Source organism: Myotis yumanensis, unplaced genomic scaffold (assembly GCF_028538775.1).
Source record: "Myotis yumanensis isolate MYYU_CA2020_CCGP unplaced genomic scaffold, mMyoYum1.0.hap1 SCAF_10, whole genome shotgun sequence".
NCBI lineage: Eukaryota > Metazoa > Chordata > Mammalia > Chiroptera > Vespertilionidae > Myotis > Myotis yumanensis.
In genome coordinates this window covers 12,511,087-12,529,267 of record NW_027223761.1, presented here as the reverse complement: position 1 = coordinate 12,529,267, position 18,181 = coordinate 12,511,087, and the positions used below count along the sequence as shown (strand labels likewise).

Genomic DNA, 18,181 nt, shown 5'->3' with positions numbered 1-18,181 from the left:
CAATTTTTCTCCTTCTGGTTGATCATTAGCTACACTAATAAAAGAGAAACATGGTAATTAGCGTACGACCGCTACCCTTCCCATTGGCTAATCAGTGAGTATATGCAAATTAACTGTCAGCCAAGATGGCGGCCGGCAGCCAGGCAGCTGGAAGCGAACATGAGGCTTGCTTGCTGCGGACTCCAACGTTTCCTGCCTCACTTGCCGACCTCTGAGCTACAACTCTAAGCAACTATGTACTATGTTGCAAATAAGAGGATAAACAAAACCCCAGAAACCGGCTTTCATTCAGCCGGGCTTTAGCAACATTGTATCGATGTTTTCAGCGGCGAGGCCTCAGAGCTAAAGCTGGCCCAGAATTAAAAAAAAAAAAAAAAAAGAAAACAACGAGTGGTTGGAAGTCACTCGCTTCCAGAAAACAGCCCTCAGCCCCTCACCCAGACTTGCCAGGCACCCCAGTGGGGACCCCCACCCTGATCCAGGACACCCTTCAGGGCAAACCAGCCGGCTCCCACCAGTGCACCAGGCCTCTATTCTATATAGTAAAAGGGTAATATGCCTCCTAGCACCGGGATCAGCGTGACAGGGGGCAGCGCCCAAACCCCCTGATTGCCCTGCGGCTCTGTGTATGACAGGGGGCGGGGCCACAACCTACCTATCTGCCCTGCTCTGTGCCTGATAGGGGGGAGCTCCCCAATCCCCTGATTGCCCTGCGGCTCTGTGTTTGACAGGGTGCAGCGTACCAACCCCCTGATGGGCCCTGCTCTGTGTGTGACAGGGTGCGGTGCCCTAACCCTCCCCCCGCCCCCCAACGGGCCCTGCTCTGTGTGTGACAGGGTAGAGCCATAACCTCTCTATCGGCCCTGCCCTGAGTGTGACAGGGTGCAGCGCCCAAAACCCCTTATCCACCCTGCTCTGTGTGTGACAGGGGGCGGTGCCCCAACTCCCATATCAGCCCTACTCTGTGAGTGACAGCGGGGAGCTCCTCAACCCCCTGATGGACCCTGCTCTGTGTGCGTGACAGGGGGTGGCGCCTCAACCTCCCCATCGACCCTGCCTTGAGTGTGACAGGGGGCGGTGCCCCAACCCCCCAATCGGCTGTACCCTGAGTGTGACTGAGGGTGGTATTGCAACCTCCTGATCCGCCCTGCTCTGTGCATTACGGGGCAGCGCCCCAACTCCCCAATTGGCCCTGCTCTGACCAGGGGCTGCACCTAGGGATTAGGCCTGCCCTCTGCCACCCGAAGCAGGCCTAAGCCAGCAGGTCATTATCTCCTGAGGGATCCCAGACTGCAAGAGGGCACAGGCCGGGCTGGGGGACCCCCCCACCCCCGAGTGCACAAATTTTTGTGCAGTGGGCCTCTAGTATATATAGAATTATTTAGATGTAGATACTAGCTTTTCTCTTCTTTTTTTAAAAATGTATTTTTATTGATTTCAGAGAGGAAGGGAGAGGGAGAGAAAGAGGCAGAAACATCAATGATGAGAGTGGGTCATGGATCAGCTGCCTCCTGCACACCCCACACTGGGGATCGAGCCCGCAACCCGGGCATGTGTCCTGAGCGGGAATCGAACCGTGACCTCCTGCTTCATAGTTTGATGCTCAACCACAGAGCCATGCTGGCCAGGCAATACTAGCTTTTCAATATGTTACAGCTAATAGAACACAATACTTCAGGTTCACTTGTGCATATTTTTTTAATGAGCCCAATTAATTAAATTCTGGCTTAATGGTTAACTTAATAGGGACATTGGCAGTGTCCACTTCTACATCCATGAATCTGGGTTCTGCCTTGCTGAATCATATATTTAAATATCCTTTAAATACCCTAAACCATTGCTTGACTTTCAGGTTTCTCACTAGAAAATAGTAACAACAAAAAGATGAAAAAGGGAGGCATGGAAACATTTAAGATAAATAAAAGCCAGAAAGACACTTTCCCATAAGAGTTAGGAATGGGAAGTAAGTAAAGGGTTAAAGCATGGCCCATGATCAAGGCAGGTCCTCCATTCAATCTGCCTTTTTTCCTAAACACACCAACTCTTTGTTAAGCTAATAAACTTGTAATAAAATACAAAGATTTCCCTACAGACAAGGGCAGACAGCTAATTAAAAGATGCTAAAATAGGCAGCTCCCTGGAGCCTGGAGTGGTTTTTAAGGTTGATTTTGAATGACTTGTCCGGGCGGGGAGCCCCTAGTTTTGCTGAATAATGGCATTGTCAGGCTGTATGGATTCTTTCATCATTGAGTCCAATCACCTCATTTTGCAGATCAAGGAACTGAGGCTGAGAGAGAGGGGACTCACCCAGAGTCACTCAGCTTGTCAGTGACAGACAACAGTGGAACCCGTGGTAAGTTGTATGACCGCTTTGGCCTTCTCTTTCCAAGTCTATAAAATGGGCAATTCTACTTATGTGACGTTTAATTTTAGATTCCTAACATTTAGTGAGATTTCCATTTTGTAATCATCAAGAGCCTTTTAGAAAAATGATGCATTTACTATATATACCTCAATAACAGTGTTCAAGCATTTTGAAGAAGGCTAACGTTCTAGTTAAAAATGTTGCATTGTGTACAGATATCTCTGTATATGGCATGGACTTAGATAAAATATTTGGAAAATACACCTGATTTTGAATATGGTTGGTAACTTACTGTATTACATCCTAACAGTACAAACAACTTTTTAACAAAACTATAATAAATGTTTCTTTATTGTTTATTGCCTGATGTTGTTCTCCTCATTGCTGAATAGTTCAGGTGTCATGAATGAGTAAGGATGCTGGAGACGCACTGCAGTGCAGGGTAGATATGCCCAAGTTGATTGTAGTTAGTTGAAAATTCCGTTGCTTATAGCAAAGATTGAATTTCTTTCTGCTCATTTATTCAACAGACACATTTTAGACAAACTGACAACAAATTCATTATGTAATGGCAGCTATAAAAGCTTTCATCAAGCATGTGCATGTTTGGTGTCTCTGTATGGGGTAAGCTGGGTTATAGAGTGTCAAGGGCAAAGGAGTCAAGGATAAGGAAGACTTGGGGTTTCCAGTCATTGTCTCCATGGAGTTTTAGGGGCATATAGGAGGATCAAGGAACTTAATGACCTTTCTTTTTTCCTTTATTCCTTCCATTCCTTCCTTCCTTTACTTATTTATTTACTTATTTATTTTTTATCTGTTTTCCTTAAGCTCATCAGATGTAAATCTTTCTAGTCTTGTAAAGCTCTGTCTTACAGGTACATTGATATTCATTATCACTGTTAAATATGTTTTTTTTTTAAATTAAATTTATAATGCAGAGCACTCTGAGGTTGGAGAGTTCATTGGCTACAGGACGAGAAGCCTTTTCGTTGTTTGTAAGGGAAAGCATCTTTGTACCACTGGGATACAGATTCTCAGACACTGATTACCTAGATGACATATGACAAGTTATTTGTGATGATGTTTATAAGGATGGCTGAGGGGTCAAATGAGATAATGCACATGAAAGAAATGTGTACAATCTAAAATATAACCAGAGTCTATTTTAAAATATTTTTTATTGATTTCAGAGAGTAAGGGAGAGGGAGAGAGAGAGATAGAAACACCAAAGATGAGAGAGAACCATTGATTGACTGCTTTCTGCATGCCCCCTACTGGGGATCGAGCCCACAACCTGGGCATGTGCCCTGACCAGGAATCTAACTGTGACCTACTGGTTCATAGGTCGATGCTCACCACTGAGCCATGCTGGCTGGGCTCTCTGCCTCCTTTAAAAGAGACACACTTATATTCTATTACAATCCATGTGTCAGGAATCACGTGGCCCCACCTAACTGTGAAGGCAGTGGTGGGCGGGTGCTAAGGCATTATAGTCTTCTCTAGGCCCAGGAAAGAAAAGTTAGCAGATACTGGTGAGTGTTATTTCTGCATCACAAGTTCCAGGGGGAGCAAAGATTCAATTGTTAATGTTATCTCTTTCTATGGGAGCTGTGCAGTCATATGAGAAAAACAATAATTACGGGCGAGTTTATAAGGCTATATTACAATTTGGCAGGGCCTATAGTTCCTTAAGCCAGCAACTGCTGTTCTGTTTAGAGAATTCCTTTTTCATCTGCAAGAGCTGACTTGAGATTTAAAGATTCCTTGTATTTTCTTAAGTTCATGCTGTCTACTTAGTTTTCTTAAATATAGGCCAAGATATTTTAAAAACAAAGCCTATGTCTTTGAAGTGTTGGGGTTTTTTTTTACTTGTTTACTTTTGAACCAGTGGCCTCCTGATAGTTGTTTCATAGAATGAAGAAAATTTTCCTTTTCCACTGTAAGCTGTGATGGGCAGAATGTAGCCACCATCTTTGTTGGGCACTTTCTCTATAAATGTCTCAGCATTTATGCCTGTCATGGTCATCTATGGAAATATGGAGACCTTTTTCTGGCATCTCATACAAACAGCAAAGGACATGCAATTGGAGAAACCTATACCGTGTGGAAAAATAAGAGTGAAAACTAAGTTAACTAACTAACTAACGAAGGCCATGTAAGTAAGTTTAGGCTTCAAATCATGAACAGGTTCATGAAATTGGGTTGAAGATGACATGTTGCTATAGAGTCTAGCTATTGTGTGTGAATGTGTGTGCGTGTTTAGTACAATGCTTTTTGTTAAAACTGTTTTACTTTAAAAAATTAGTGAAGAGATAAAAATATGGTGTCATGTTGATTTATAAACAAAGGGAGGATAAAAATTGGTACTGTCTTTCGATTTTTTTCTTAGAGTGAAAACAATTTTTAGTCTTTCTGTCTTTTTTATAACTGTAATGTCACTTATCTAGAGACTTATCTGGGCTTTCACTATAAAATGTTTCCTCTCCACAATTGCCCCCTATGACTTGATTTTCATATTCCATGGGCTTTAAGTTATATCCAGGTAATGACTTTACTTTGGCACTTAGACCTATGGTATAGCCTCTAAGTAAACATTTTCAGTGAATCTAGAGAGGCAGTAGGATGGCTGATGAGATTTTGAAGATAAGCTAGACAGGAAAACTATTAAAATTACACAAATAATAGCAATAATAATGTAATCATAAATAATAAATAGGCATTCTTTATGATCCAAGTATTGGGCTAAATATTTTGCAAAGATCTTTTCATTTCATCTGCATATTTATGAGAGGCAGGCGCTGTCATGAGCCCCACTTTAACAACCAGTTTAGAGAGATGTTAAATAAATTTCTCAATATCACATGACCAGAAGGTATCTGTCTGACATGTTTAAAATTGTACAGCTATAAAGTATGTGGATGGTTTCTAAATGTGTGGATAATCCACAATATAACCAAAGGAAACTTCAGCCTAAACTATGTTGTTGTATATCCTGGTAAATATGTGGTCTGGGGTTAATATTAACTATATGTTATAATGAAAAATTTAGCTATGTCTCTAAAATATGAGGTTTTAATTGAAATAGTACAATAGCTACAGAGGAAAAGGCTGCTTGGAGGAGAGGAAAAGGTAAAGAAAACATTCTTTGAAGAGGTAGAGAAAGAGGTTAAATTTGCTTTGCATATTTCTGAAGTAAATGGATCATTCTTTTCTGCTCCCAAGTGATAATTTTCTTCTCTTCTGAAAGAATTGAAACTTCTGATGTGTCTCAATATTTCATGGGTGTTTTTTGTGTTTCTTAGGGGGGGCGGGGAGGGCCTGATCTGGCATGATAGCCTAGCACTGTTAGCAAAAATGTGTCATTGCTCTCTACATATTTTCGTCCTCAGCTAAAATTAGCTTTGCTGAGCAAATAGATATGTGCAGCCACCCTAAACAGATTATTACCCAGAATGCCAAAGGAAACACTGACAATGGGACTTACTTCTTCCTTCATTAATATGTTTTCTTTTTTATTGAATTTATTGGGGTGACATTGTTTATTAAAATTAAATAGGTTTTACGGTTACAATTCAATCATCTGTATATTGTATTGTGTGTTCACTACCCCAAGTCAAGTCTCCTTCCACCACCATTTATCCCCTGTTTACCGTCTCCTACATCCCCTTAGCCCCCTTTCCCTCTGGTAATCACCATACCATGGTACATTTACACAGTGGAATACTACTCTGCCATAAAAAAGGAAATCTTACCCTTTGCAACAGCATGGATGGACCTGGCCAGTATTGTGTTAAGTGAAATAAGCCAGTCAGAGAAAGACAAATACCATATGATCTCACTTATATGTGGAATCTAACTAACAGGCCACTAATTGATGTGTGTTATTGATGTTTCTCTCTCACTGTGTTTCTCCCCCTCCCTTCCTCTCTCTATAAAAATCAATGGAAAAATAATCTCAGGTGAAGATTAACACAAACATTTTTTAATTAAAAATTAATAAATAAACCTACCATGCAAGTTGCTCTCTGGATTATATGGGGTAACATATGACTCATTATGCTCTTCACCTTGCAGACAGCTGGTCTATCCTGAGGGGTAATTTTTTTCTTATTGCAGCATAGCTTTAAACAATCCTTTAAAATTAAAATCCATGTTCTGCTTCAGGTTTCTTATTTCTCAAATAACCATGCTTAGAAACCTATGTTATCCTGCAGTCCTTTTTTTTTCTTTTTCAATGTTTTTTACTCCTTTCTTCTCTTTTTAACACCCATTGTTGGTACAATTACATAACTCTTTGCTCTCAATAAGAAATAATTGACTGAAAAATCCTGGTGTTGGTACTGCGTCCCAGTGAGAAGTTGCAAACCTTCTATCACCATCAGATTTGATACCTCTCTCCTCTATCTACCCTTTTTTTTTCAGGTTACTAACAAACCTGTGCTATGCTTCAGCTCTATGACTTTTTGAACCTTATATGTACATAGATATTTAAAGGTGGTTGTGGTGAGGGATGGGATCAGTGGTAAACTCACTGACCTAATTCTAACTTTGCCAAGAAGTTGTGTCTGGGGAAAGAGAAAAGAAATGTAAACAGATCCCAGACTGTCATTATCATCATTGTCTTCTTCAAAGGAACATCACCTGCTTCCATAGAATGAGAGGGATCAATATGGGATGAGTTTTACAGGGTTTGATGATCCACTGGGAGGAGGTGGATGAGGAAAGATCATCGATTTACCAGTGAATTAAATTATTCTCAATTTTTAAACCAACTTCATCTGCCAGAGAATCCCACCATTCAAATCACATACCTCTCTATTCCAGCTCCTCCCCTCTCCCTCCCCGCAGTTCATTTGCACAGTGTGTCCCAGGCCTAGCGGCTTTTTCAGGGAGGACGCTCTTCCTGTGAGTTGCTGGGTTCTTGGTGCACTGTGTTCCAAAGTTAATATCATGTCATGGTACCATATGGGCGACGGCAGAAAATAACAGCCTTTCAGGGCTCACCTTTCAGAAGTGGGGGGCGGTGAGACTTAATTAATGAATGATGTAAGATCCCCCATAATCCTGAGATAAAAGACTATAAAATCAGAGAACTGCTATTTCTCTACTTCTAAATAAATACCTTCCAAGTTAATAGGGATTTGAATAGCTGTTAAGTGCAAAATGTACAGCACATGCAGGCATGTTTGTGTGTGTGTGTGTGTGTGTGTGTGTGTGTGTGTGTGTAATGAACTACATTTAATCCTGGAAGGAACTTTTGGCTGGCCCCTCATGTTACCTGAGGTCAGATATGATTCCCCCCCAAATTTTAGAGCTTATTAGAGTCAGAATCCAAACTATAACCCAGACTGTTTAGACCCAGTTTTCTTTGCAACATACAAGACTGCTTCACTATAGATGTTCTATATAGAATCATTGGAATATGACCAAGAACTAAGGAAAAATGGTTTGTGATTGGACTTAAACCTTTTCAAGTATAAGCAGGATTATTACTGTTCCATGAAATATCGTAAATTACTTTTCATCCCATTGGGCCTAGAAAAAGATAGAGTCTTAGAGCCACCGCTATGCTAGGGAAATATTACTGGCAAAAATCCATATCATTTGCCAAGGCAACAACCACCTTCCACCACCGACTGGAGTTGAATGCATTATTGTGTTTGTGTTGAGGCATTGTGGAAAATTGCTCACAGGAAGTACATAGAGGTTTTCTGTATAGCAGGCCAAAAGAAAGTTCCAAAAAATGATTCATTGGCATAATTTCATCCAGCCTAAAATTGCTGCTGTAGAATAGGATAGTAGTCTGAGTCACAATAGAATGAATTCTGGACTTTGAATCAGGTGACTTGAGATTAAGCACCCAAGCCAAATTTCCCTTTCGAACAGTATGATTTGTGGCAAGCCACCGAGCTTCTCTGAGCCTCAAGGTAATTTTTTTTCAAAAACTGAACTGATAATTTCTAGGTCATGTAGTTTGGGGGAAAATTATATAAGATAATTCAGATAAAATTATTTTCTTTGAATAGTGATAATAACATGTGTATAGTAAGAAATCAGCTATAGATATAGTATTTTGAAGCTAAATATAAAGAAAGATGTCAGCAATAATCAGGATGCATGTTCAGGGTTTGTTATGTAGAAGGCAATCCTCCAGAGACCAGAGACAGAGAAGGAAGTGTTTATATAATGAATGAGAACATCCCTAGGCCCTGGCCTGGAAGCTCAATTGGTTAGAGCTTCATTCCAATGCCAAGGCTGTGGGTTTGATTCCGGGTCAGGGCATATACAAGAATCAACCAATGGATGAATGAATAGTGAAACAACAAATCTCTCTCTCTCTCTCTCTCTCTCTCTCTCTCTCTCTCTCTCTCTCTCAATTAAAAACATTAAAAAGGTGCATCTCTTAAAAAAATCTATATCCTCCACTAATTATATAGCTTCAATTTGATACCACACTTCTAGACAATATCATTACCACACATATGGGTGGCCAGTCATTCTTGAAAAAAAAAAAAAGAAGAAGAAGAAGAAGAAATAAACAGAGAACTATAGAATCTACTTGGAAGTTTTATTTTTGTAGGAAAATTCACTTCCTTGTAGCTTACCATATTATTTTTTCATTTATTTAATTTTATGTTGGCACCAGAGTTGGCTTAATCACTTAATTCAAAGTCTTCAAGAAGCCATACTCATCAATATTTTCCTCTTTATTTCCCAAATGGAATTCAGGCTAGTTCATGGCAAAGGTTTTACTTTTTTATTTTTAAATTTTAATTAATGAAAGTTTACATATGTTCCCTCTTCTAGCCTGCCTCCACCCCCCACCCCAGACCTTCACAACCCTATTGTCTGTGACCATGGGTTATGCACATATACATACAAGGTCTTTGGTTGATCTCTTCCCACCCACCCATTCCCACCTTACTGCCGAGATTTGACAGCATGTTCCATGCTTCTGTGTCTCTGGATCTGTTTTGTTCATCAGTTCATTTTGTTCATTAGATTCCACGTATGAGTGAGATCATGAGATAGTTATCTTTCTCTGACAGCCTTATTTTGCTTAGCATAACAGTCTCCCAGTCCATCCGGTGCTGTTGTAAATGCTAAGAGTTCTTTCTTTTTACGGATGCATACTATTCCATTGTGTAAATGTACCACGGCTTTTTTTATCCACTCATTTGCTGATGGGCACTTAGGCTATTTCCAAATCTTAGCTATTGAAAATTGTGCCGCTATGAACACAGGGGTGCATATATTCTTTCTGATTGGTGTTTCTGATTTCTTAGTATATAGGTTTTTGCTATTCAAATAAATTATGTCTGTTTCTCTAAGAATAATGTTCCAGGTTATCTTCAACTGCATTACTCATGGTTTTATATAGGAAATTATAGAAATTCATTCCCACAATAGCTTTTATTGGTCTCTTTATACTTATAATTACTTCAAGTCCTAGGCAATGATAATGGCCTATACACAGATTCTTATGTGTTATTGTGGTAACTCCATTTTATTTTAATAGGATGGATGGGCCTCCAGCTGTCTGGCACTGTCCGGGTGGGTTTCCACCCTATGACACTTGATGGGATATAAACAAAATAACCTTTGGGGGATTTTTTTTTATTTTATTGATTTTTTACAGAGAGGAAGGGAGAGGAATAGAGAGTTAGAAACATCGATGAGAGAGAAACATCGATCAGCTGCCTCCTGCACACTCCCCACTGGGGATGTGGCCGCAACCAAGGTTCATGCCCTTAACCAGAATCGAACCTGGCACCCTTGAGTCTGCAGGCTGATGATCTATCCACTGAGCCAAACTGGTTAGGGCTTTGGGGGATGTTTTAACTTTATGTTGCTATGGAAGTAAAATAAGTAAAAGTAAGTAAATGGAGTTCATGAAACTTCTTGCATATTGATAATTTCCAATCAGAATAGCTTAATTCATTCAATGCCTGTTCAATATTACATTGGTTCTAGATGATAGAGAGAGATGATGGGTTAAAGTATGCTCTCTATATGAAGTTGCTCCAAGTTGTAGGGGGCGCAGGACCTGAGGAGGTAATTATATTACAGTTTAGATACAATGCAGATATCATGACAGACTAAATGTTCTGCAGATTCTCCTAACTGTATGTGGAGGTGGAATCATTTCTGGGAATATTTACCCAAAAGGTAATGCTTAAACTAAGACTTAGGAAGTGGAAATTAGCCAGGAGAGGAATATTGGAGAGTATGAGTTATTAACTTTTGTGCCATGACATTTTTATCTGTCACTCCAATACTGATGAACCATAAAACATGCCTTTAGGTGGCCCTTTAGGTAACAACTGAGAGAATATAACAAAGAGCAAAGCAGACTGTACCATTAGAATTAAGGGAAGTGTAGCAAAGTGCCACATTATGGGCTACTTGTCAATGGGGAATTTGTCTTGGGGACAAAATGCCAGTCATTTATTGACTACTTACTTTATGCAGGCTAAGGATTTTACATATTTTATCCGATTTTATCCCAACAACAAATCTCTAAGAAAAAATTATGATTATTATTTAAGTTATAGAGATTAATCAATACATGAAGGCTTATAGGAAAGAGTAGGTTAGTTTCTTACATACATATAGATAGTGGATAAAAGAGTTGGGGTAAGAATCTGGTTTAACTGGATCTAAAAATCATGATCTTTGGGCTATGTTGCCTTGTCTTTATAAATTGCATTTGTCATATTGCATTTACTATGGGCACCACAAGTGTTGAAAAGTTTAAATTGGAGAAAGATGAAAAAGCCAGGCAAGTAATGAAAAAATTGGATTTGGTGGCATATACAAATAGATTAAAGGTTATTAAATAAAGCCCAAGATATAGGGAGGCAATTTATCCACATATATAAATGCTAAATGGAGCTGGAATTATATATAACCCAGATCAACATTATATAATAAGGATTTTAATGAATGTGGAGGCTACTGAGTATTTGACAGCCTCTATAGAATAAAAAGCTATTGGATTTTTGAAAGTTATCTCATGGGAAATACTGGAAGCTAAAACACTTGAGGAATGTAAAGCTAAATTGGGTAAAACATACCTTGAGTCTCCAATATGATCTCTTTGTGTAAAACGTATGCACAAACACACAAGCATGCAAAACTACTTTTAATTTTTACAAACCATGTGTCAGTTTATTTAAATAATGGTTTTAATCTTAGAAGAGAAAACTTTTATAAAATTAAATTGTAGGTAGAGGCTAAAGCATCATAGGATAAGTTGTAGAAACTGAAGTCTCCTTACAGTGGGATGGAAAATATGCAGTCATTTAAAAAAAATTAATTTTGCAAAGGGATGCTTTAACGGAAGGTCTTGGAAAGGAGGCAAGGAATTAATTTCCCAAAAGGCACTGCAGATAAAATTGTGGTTGGCACATTTCATTCTGCAGATACACCTCTTCCTGGCATCTTGTCTGGACTCTTAGGTGACATTAGAAAATAGCGGTACTCTAATGATTGTCCAATCATGCAAATGAGAAAGGCACCTTGCAGACATTTCGCTCTGGACAGACACTCTGAGCTTAGCCTTGGTTTGGTTGCTTCTTAGGGAGCTCTAAAAAGAAGTAGTGGAGTTGTTACCCAGACCTCTACTGAGTGGGAGTTTGGGGCTCTTTATCCTCCCTAAGCCTCCCTACTCAGCCATGGCAGAGATTACGATATTGAAAGGAGACATCCTACTGGCCTGGTAGTCTCTGTTTGTTTGTTTTGAATCTCTGAGTCACACTGGCACTTGTGTTCTCGTGTTCTATGCTTACTTAAGTATAGACGCCCTTTCTCATATATTTAAGATTTCTTTATGTATTTAATCTCTTGCCTTCCAACTAGTCCAGGCCTCAATTGCTTCTCTGGCGACAAGATAAGGTGTGATGTTTTTGCTATTTTAATAGGTACCCACTGGACTCAACGAAGTCTATCATGATTTCCCCATTCCAAACATAATAACGAATGGACTCATTATCCTGCCACACCGAGTATTTTTTACTATGGAAACAGTCTGTATTTCCAGTCTTTTCTTATGATTTCTTTGCTCTAGTTCTTCACCTTCTCCTACAGGTGCTATTGATGCATTCAGGCTGGTGACGACTCAGGTTCATACTTGGCCACTTTCCAGCTTTTGCCCGAAGGGTTCCCTCTGCCTTTACCACCATCTCTCACACACTGTGTACTCCTTCTGCGCTATTGACATTATCTACCTATTGAAACTCTACCAGAATCTCCTGAAAATCAGACCCTGAGCTTCCCTGCTAAGCCAAGATCTATTTTTCAGGAAATTCCCTTCTTTCCTTTGAGCCTTCACAGCACTAGCCTGGCATCCTCCCTGAGGACCCGTCCCAACCCATTATTACCACTCATTGTGTTACCTGAACTTTCTATTACAGGCATTTTAACATGGGAGGTGATGGGTAAATATTACTGAATATTCAGGAACTGTTTCTTTGAAATGCATTGCTTGTTGTCAAGTGAAAACTGAATTCAGAAGCAATCTAAATGCCTAGAGGTACAGGGAATGAATAAATGCATTGTGACACATCCATATGTGGTTTACGCTGCAGTTATTAAAATAAGGTTTACAAAGAAATTGTAATGCCGTGGGAAAATGGTTATGATATACAGTAAATGGTTGACACCCACAAGGAATTTTTCCCATTCCTTTCAAAGGTACCTGGATGTTTTAATCAAAGTATAAGAATAGTAACTAACCCTTACAGGTTATTTAATGTGCCCAGTTATCTTGAGTTGTCAGGTATCTTATTTAATGGAGAAAAAATACTGGGTGTCAAAGCAGTTAAATAATTTGCCCAGGGTCAAGTACTTCCAATGAAACAATGAAGTGTGGTGGCTAAGAGGAAGGAAACTTGAGTGAAAATGCCCGAGTTTTAGTCACTGTCCCATCACTTGTGAAGCACCCACCCTCTCTGTGTATCTGTTTTATCAACTATGTAACAGAGATAATAACACTGTAATAATCACAATTGAGATAATAAGAACCTTAAATAGCCACACGGGGATAGTGGTCACCATTTGGAGAGTGAAGGTCTATTAGAGAGCTATAACAGTGGAGAAGTATATTGAGGAGGGGGGCAGGGCAGAGAGCAATGGCTGCAATTACAAATAGAGTGGTCGGAGAGGGCAGCTTGAGACAACATTTGGGCAAATATAAACAAACAACAAACAAATAAACAAACAAATTGTGAAAGAGCAAGCTATGTAGATATTTAGAGGGAAAATTTCCAGGGAGAGGGACTAGGAAATGCAGAGACCTTGAGTGTAGGAAGCATGGCTTAAAAGAGGAATGGTATGGAGGCCAGTGAGGATGCAAGAGTGAGCATGTGGACAAAGTGGATGAGACCAGAATGGCCATGGCCATCATGAGGAATCAGGAACTCCACCCTTGGTTTAATTTATTCATATACATATCACTTATTTATTAATATGTAAGTGGCATACATAAACATATATTTAGCAATATATGTGCTAACTAGTATATTTATATTTAAAATTAATGTCAAGGTTTAAGACTCAAATACTACATAAGCCTGTTCCTTCCTCTAAAACTGTTGACCTAGAGGTCAGCTAGAATGTTTTTCTGGCCACATTTTTACTTCATAACTGTGTCTGTAATTTTAAATTCTCTGTGACTCTCTAAGCAGATCTTGGGATTTACATTACCCACAAAACTAAATAATATTTATGAGCACAACCCTCTTTAGGTCTGTCCTTGTCCCAGCAAACTTGCTATTTTATTTTCTCGGGATTGAGTTGATCTATAAAATTCAAATGTAGTTGAAATGTATTATTATGAAATAAAATAAGCCAATTTGTATAGGCAGATACTTCTGTAAAATTAATGAGAATAATAGATCACAGTACAGAAGGAGAGATGAATGCGAAGCATTTTTAGAATAACGGGCAGTGGCCACATGACACTGTACAGGAAGTTAAGGTAATTTCAGGTATTTAGTCTTATCTTGCATGTCATCTCACTAAAGAATAACTGTCATATGTTAAATCTTCGTGACACATAGTGACACTTACCTACTATGTAATAGACTTTCATCCGAGATTTTGGCTTTGCCTATGATTTCATTTTTAAAAGAAACTTGATTATGTTGCAGTGATAGCTATAATGCCCATATTTAATTTTTTTTTAATTAAGAAAATGTGTGTATATATTTATGCCATATTTTAATTCAATTAAATTTTAATATTTTGAAGTTGCTGCCTTCTAAATTAGCTTTCTTATTTTACTTAATTAATCAGATAATTATCCCATTAATGAGTAGTTTTTATATGAAGAAAGATGGAAAAGGATGAGAAAAAGATGAGGACATTATTTGAGTGCCAACTGTAAGCCAAGGTCTATAAAAATACTGATACTGCCTGTCATTTTTCAGTGACATTTAATAAATACACTAAAAGCACAAAACAGTGAAGAACAGCTATTGTCATTATTGTCCTATATACTATGCACTACACATGCATTATCTCATTTAATTTGTATACCAGGCTTGCAAGGTAGCTAGTAATGATTTCATTTTAAAGATAAGAAAATTGGGGGGATACCAAAATTTGCCTAAATACACACACTTCTAATACATGATAGTCCCAGGACTCCTTCCTGAGCCTGTTTGACCATGAAATCTGTGTCCCCCATCACAATGTCTCTCTCAATTATAATTTACTAATACCTGAAAATAATATTTTTCTGTCCTGGCTTTTTTACTTACTAGCTGTATTTACTGTTTCTTAAAAAGGTTACTTACTTTTAGTCAATCTTAGATTCCTTGTCTATAAAATGTGGATATTAATATTAAATATGTTATAAACATATTGTGATTATTATATGAGGTAATCCATGTAAACAAACAATGAAATGCTTCAACCAGAGTAATCGCTCAATACATGTGAGCTTTTATCTCTTTTCTAAAGTTTCTGCATATATAAGTAGGAAATGGAAGAAATTATTTGACCTGTTAACTCCATATGGTGTCGTAAAATAGATTTTCTATCCCTTGTGTTCCTTCAGTCTTCCCAACCACACCACTTTCAAATTTTGATCTTCCATAATTTACAGATTATGTGCAACCAGATACCATTATTAATGAGCTTAGAGGAAAATTGATTAACCTCCTAATGACTTCCTTCCCCAGACCTGAACCTGATCCTGGATTTCCTCAGATGCTCTGTGATTGCTGCCGGCTGCCTGTAATTAGTGTTTTCTAAAGGATTCACTCCATCATCTTGTCCAGCCCCGTCCTCCCCACCCCCCTGAAGGACTTGAGGTCTTCCCATTGCTCTGATGACTTGTTACCAACTCCGTTCCTGGTGGTGCAGAACAGGAACAGGCATGTTGAGGATGCCATTTGTTTTCACGTTCACTTTTTGTTTCATAACTGGGGAATTTCACAGAAAGATTTCATGCCTATTCTAGTTTCTGGGAAGCCCCCGGGTCTTTCTCTTGCAATTCTGTGTTCTTTCTGGGCTGTCCTTGTTCCCTGGTCTCCCTTCTTCCACCTCTCTGTCAACTTTCAGAAGGTAACCAACCTGTTCCAATCAAATAATCCATTTGGGCCTGGCTGGTGTGGTTCAATGGTTCAGGACCCACCTATGAACCAGGAGGTCATGGTTCGATTCCCGGTCAGGCCACATGCCTGGGTTGCAGACTCAATCCTCAGTGTGGGGCGTGCAGGAGCAGCTGATCAATGATTCTGTCTCATCATTGATGTTTCTATCTCTCTCTTGCTCTCCCTTCCTTTCTGAAATCAATAAAAATAGATTTTTATAAAACGATCCATTTGGTATCATGAAAGCTTTGTCTTTTTTTATTTCTAGAAAATATTGTCCAGTTGGACGGAAAAACAAAGCTTAGATTGTGCCTCCTTGCGCCTCCTAGGCCAGTGATGGCGAACCTTTTGAGCTCGGCGTGTCAGCATTTTGAAAAACCCTAACTTAACTCTGGTGCCGTGTCACATATAGAAATTTTTTGATATTTGCAACCATAGTAAAACAAATATTTATATATTTGATATTTATTTTATATATTTAAATGCCATTTAACAAAGAAAAATCAACCAAAAAAATGAGTTCGCATGTCACCTCTAACATGTGTGTCATAGGTTCGCCATCACTGTCCTAGGCCAAGGCTTGACTCACAGAACAGAGGGATAAGCAGGGAGAGAATGAAGAAAATCAGTGTTCTATTGGTGTCTTCATCTTTTGGGGTGACTAACTTTGGAAAACAAACAAGTGTGCATTTTAGCCCTGAGGACATGGGAGATAATGGTTGCTACAAGAATAGCCAGATTCTGCCAACCATCCTGCACAAATGAAGTGGTCAAGTTCATCTTCATTATGCAAGTACTATACTGGCGGCAAATATGAAAGTCTCTGCACAGCTCTGAAATCATAGGAGAAATCTGGAGATTTTGCAGGTGCATATTTATGCAAAAGAAGAAAGAAAAAAGAAGAAGGAAATGCAAGAAGAAACAGAAGGAGATGAAGACTGACATTTGCATTGACACTTAATTAGATAGTTTTACCCAAAGCAGTGGATGGTGAGAACAGCACCGCAAGATAATATATAAAGAGCACCAATGTTTGAGTAGCAATTGTTTAAACCTTTTAATACTATGTAAAGTACATGCAACCACATAAGCATACATGCAACTAAATAAGAAGGAAAATGTCCCCATATTTTTCTAATTTGCTTCTTTTGTTGACAAAAAAAAACCCACAACAGATGAACCTCCTTGCCAGCTGTGAACAAAGAAGGCCCTGCTCCTCAGCCCGCAGACCTTTCCCCTCTCTGCTTTCTTGAATGCTCTGCCCATTTCCCTCTCAGTTCGTTGGCCTCTGGGCTTGCCAGAGAGCGCCTGTTCTTGGACCTCCCGCTTTTGTTTTTTGGCCTTCCTAAGCAGTTCTTAATTATTTTCTTTGTTTCTTTCTTGAGCCAGGACTGAGCTTGGTCCTTTCTCAGACTGCCTTAGTGTTTTTCACTGCATGGGAAAATTTCCATGGGCCTCTTCACGCATACGGTCAAGGTCAGGGGTATGTTTTTATTTATTTCTTGGACCCAGCAGGGGTTTCCTGCCTGGTTTTGTATGTCAGTTCCTCAGTTAATTGGACTAATCAATCTAATGAATTTTTCTGAAGTTGTTCATCAGCCATTGTAGCTCTGAGAGCTATGGACTAGAGTCCACAGCATGGAGTATGACAGATCTGATTTTAAATTCCCTTTTTTCCAGATCATAACTTATGTGTGGGCTTACATTTTTTTTTTTTTTTTTTTTTGCCATTTTCTAGATGTGAGAGCCTGAACAAATACTTAAATTCTCTCTGAACTACTCTTTTGCTCATTTGAGATTATATTTGAAACTGTCATCTTCCATGTAGGTTGAAGTAAGGCTTCCTAAGTATGGAAAACATATTATAGACAACTTGGCATATAGTAGATGCTCAATCAGTGTAGCAATCTGTAGGAAAGAACTCCTTCTTAATGTATTCAATGCTTCAATCTCACTCTGCCACTTGAGATGAGACCAGCCTATGCTTACAGCTCTTTGAGTAGGAGGATTATATACCAGAACATCATGATTTTATGACAGAAAGAATATCGTGGGGATCAGGGTGTTCCAACTAATAACAGCCTTTTTGTTTTGCCTACTAGGAAAGGGAGTTGACCATCATTTGAAGGAATCTGCTTAATAACATTCAGCTACTGAATAGCTGAGCCAAAATTCCTGGCCTCTTGACTCCAATATGGTGTCCTTTCCCCTGACA

At 39.1% G+C, this 18,181-nt stretch overlaps 1 protein-coding gene across 8 annotated transcripts in view; it reads left to right on the top strand.

Annotated features, from left to right (window-relative positions):
- Nucleotides 1–18,181, top strand: part of LRRC4C (leucine rich repeat containing 4C) — a 983,070-nt gene that overhangs the window by 872,458 nt on the left and 92,431 nt on the right. For 5 of the 8 annotated variants that reach the window (XM_070427824.1, XM_070427819.1, XM_070427820.1 and 2 more), the window contains one exon: nt 2,273–2,353. The exons of the other annotated variants lie outside the window; for them this stretch is intronic. The gene's annotated coding sequence lies outside the window, so the exon portion shown is untranslated. The remainder of the gene's footprint in view (nt 1–2,272; nt 2,354–18,181) is intronic. 8 annotated transcript variants of the gene reach the window in all.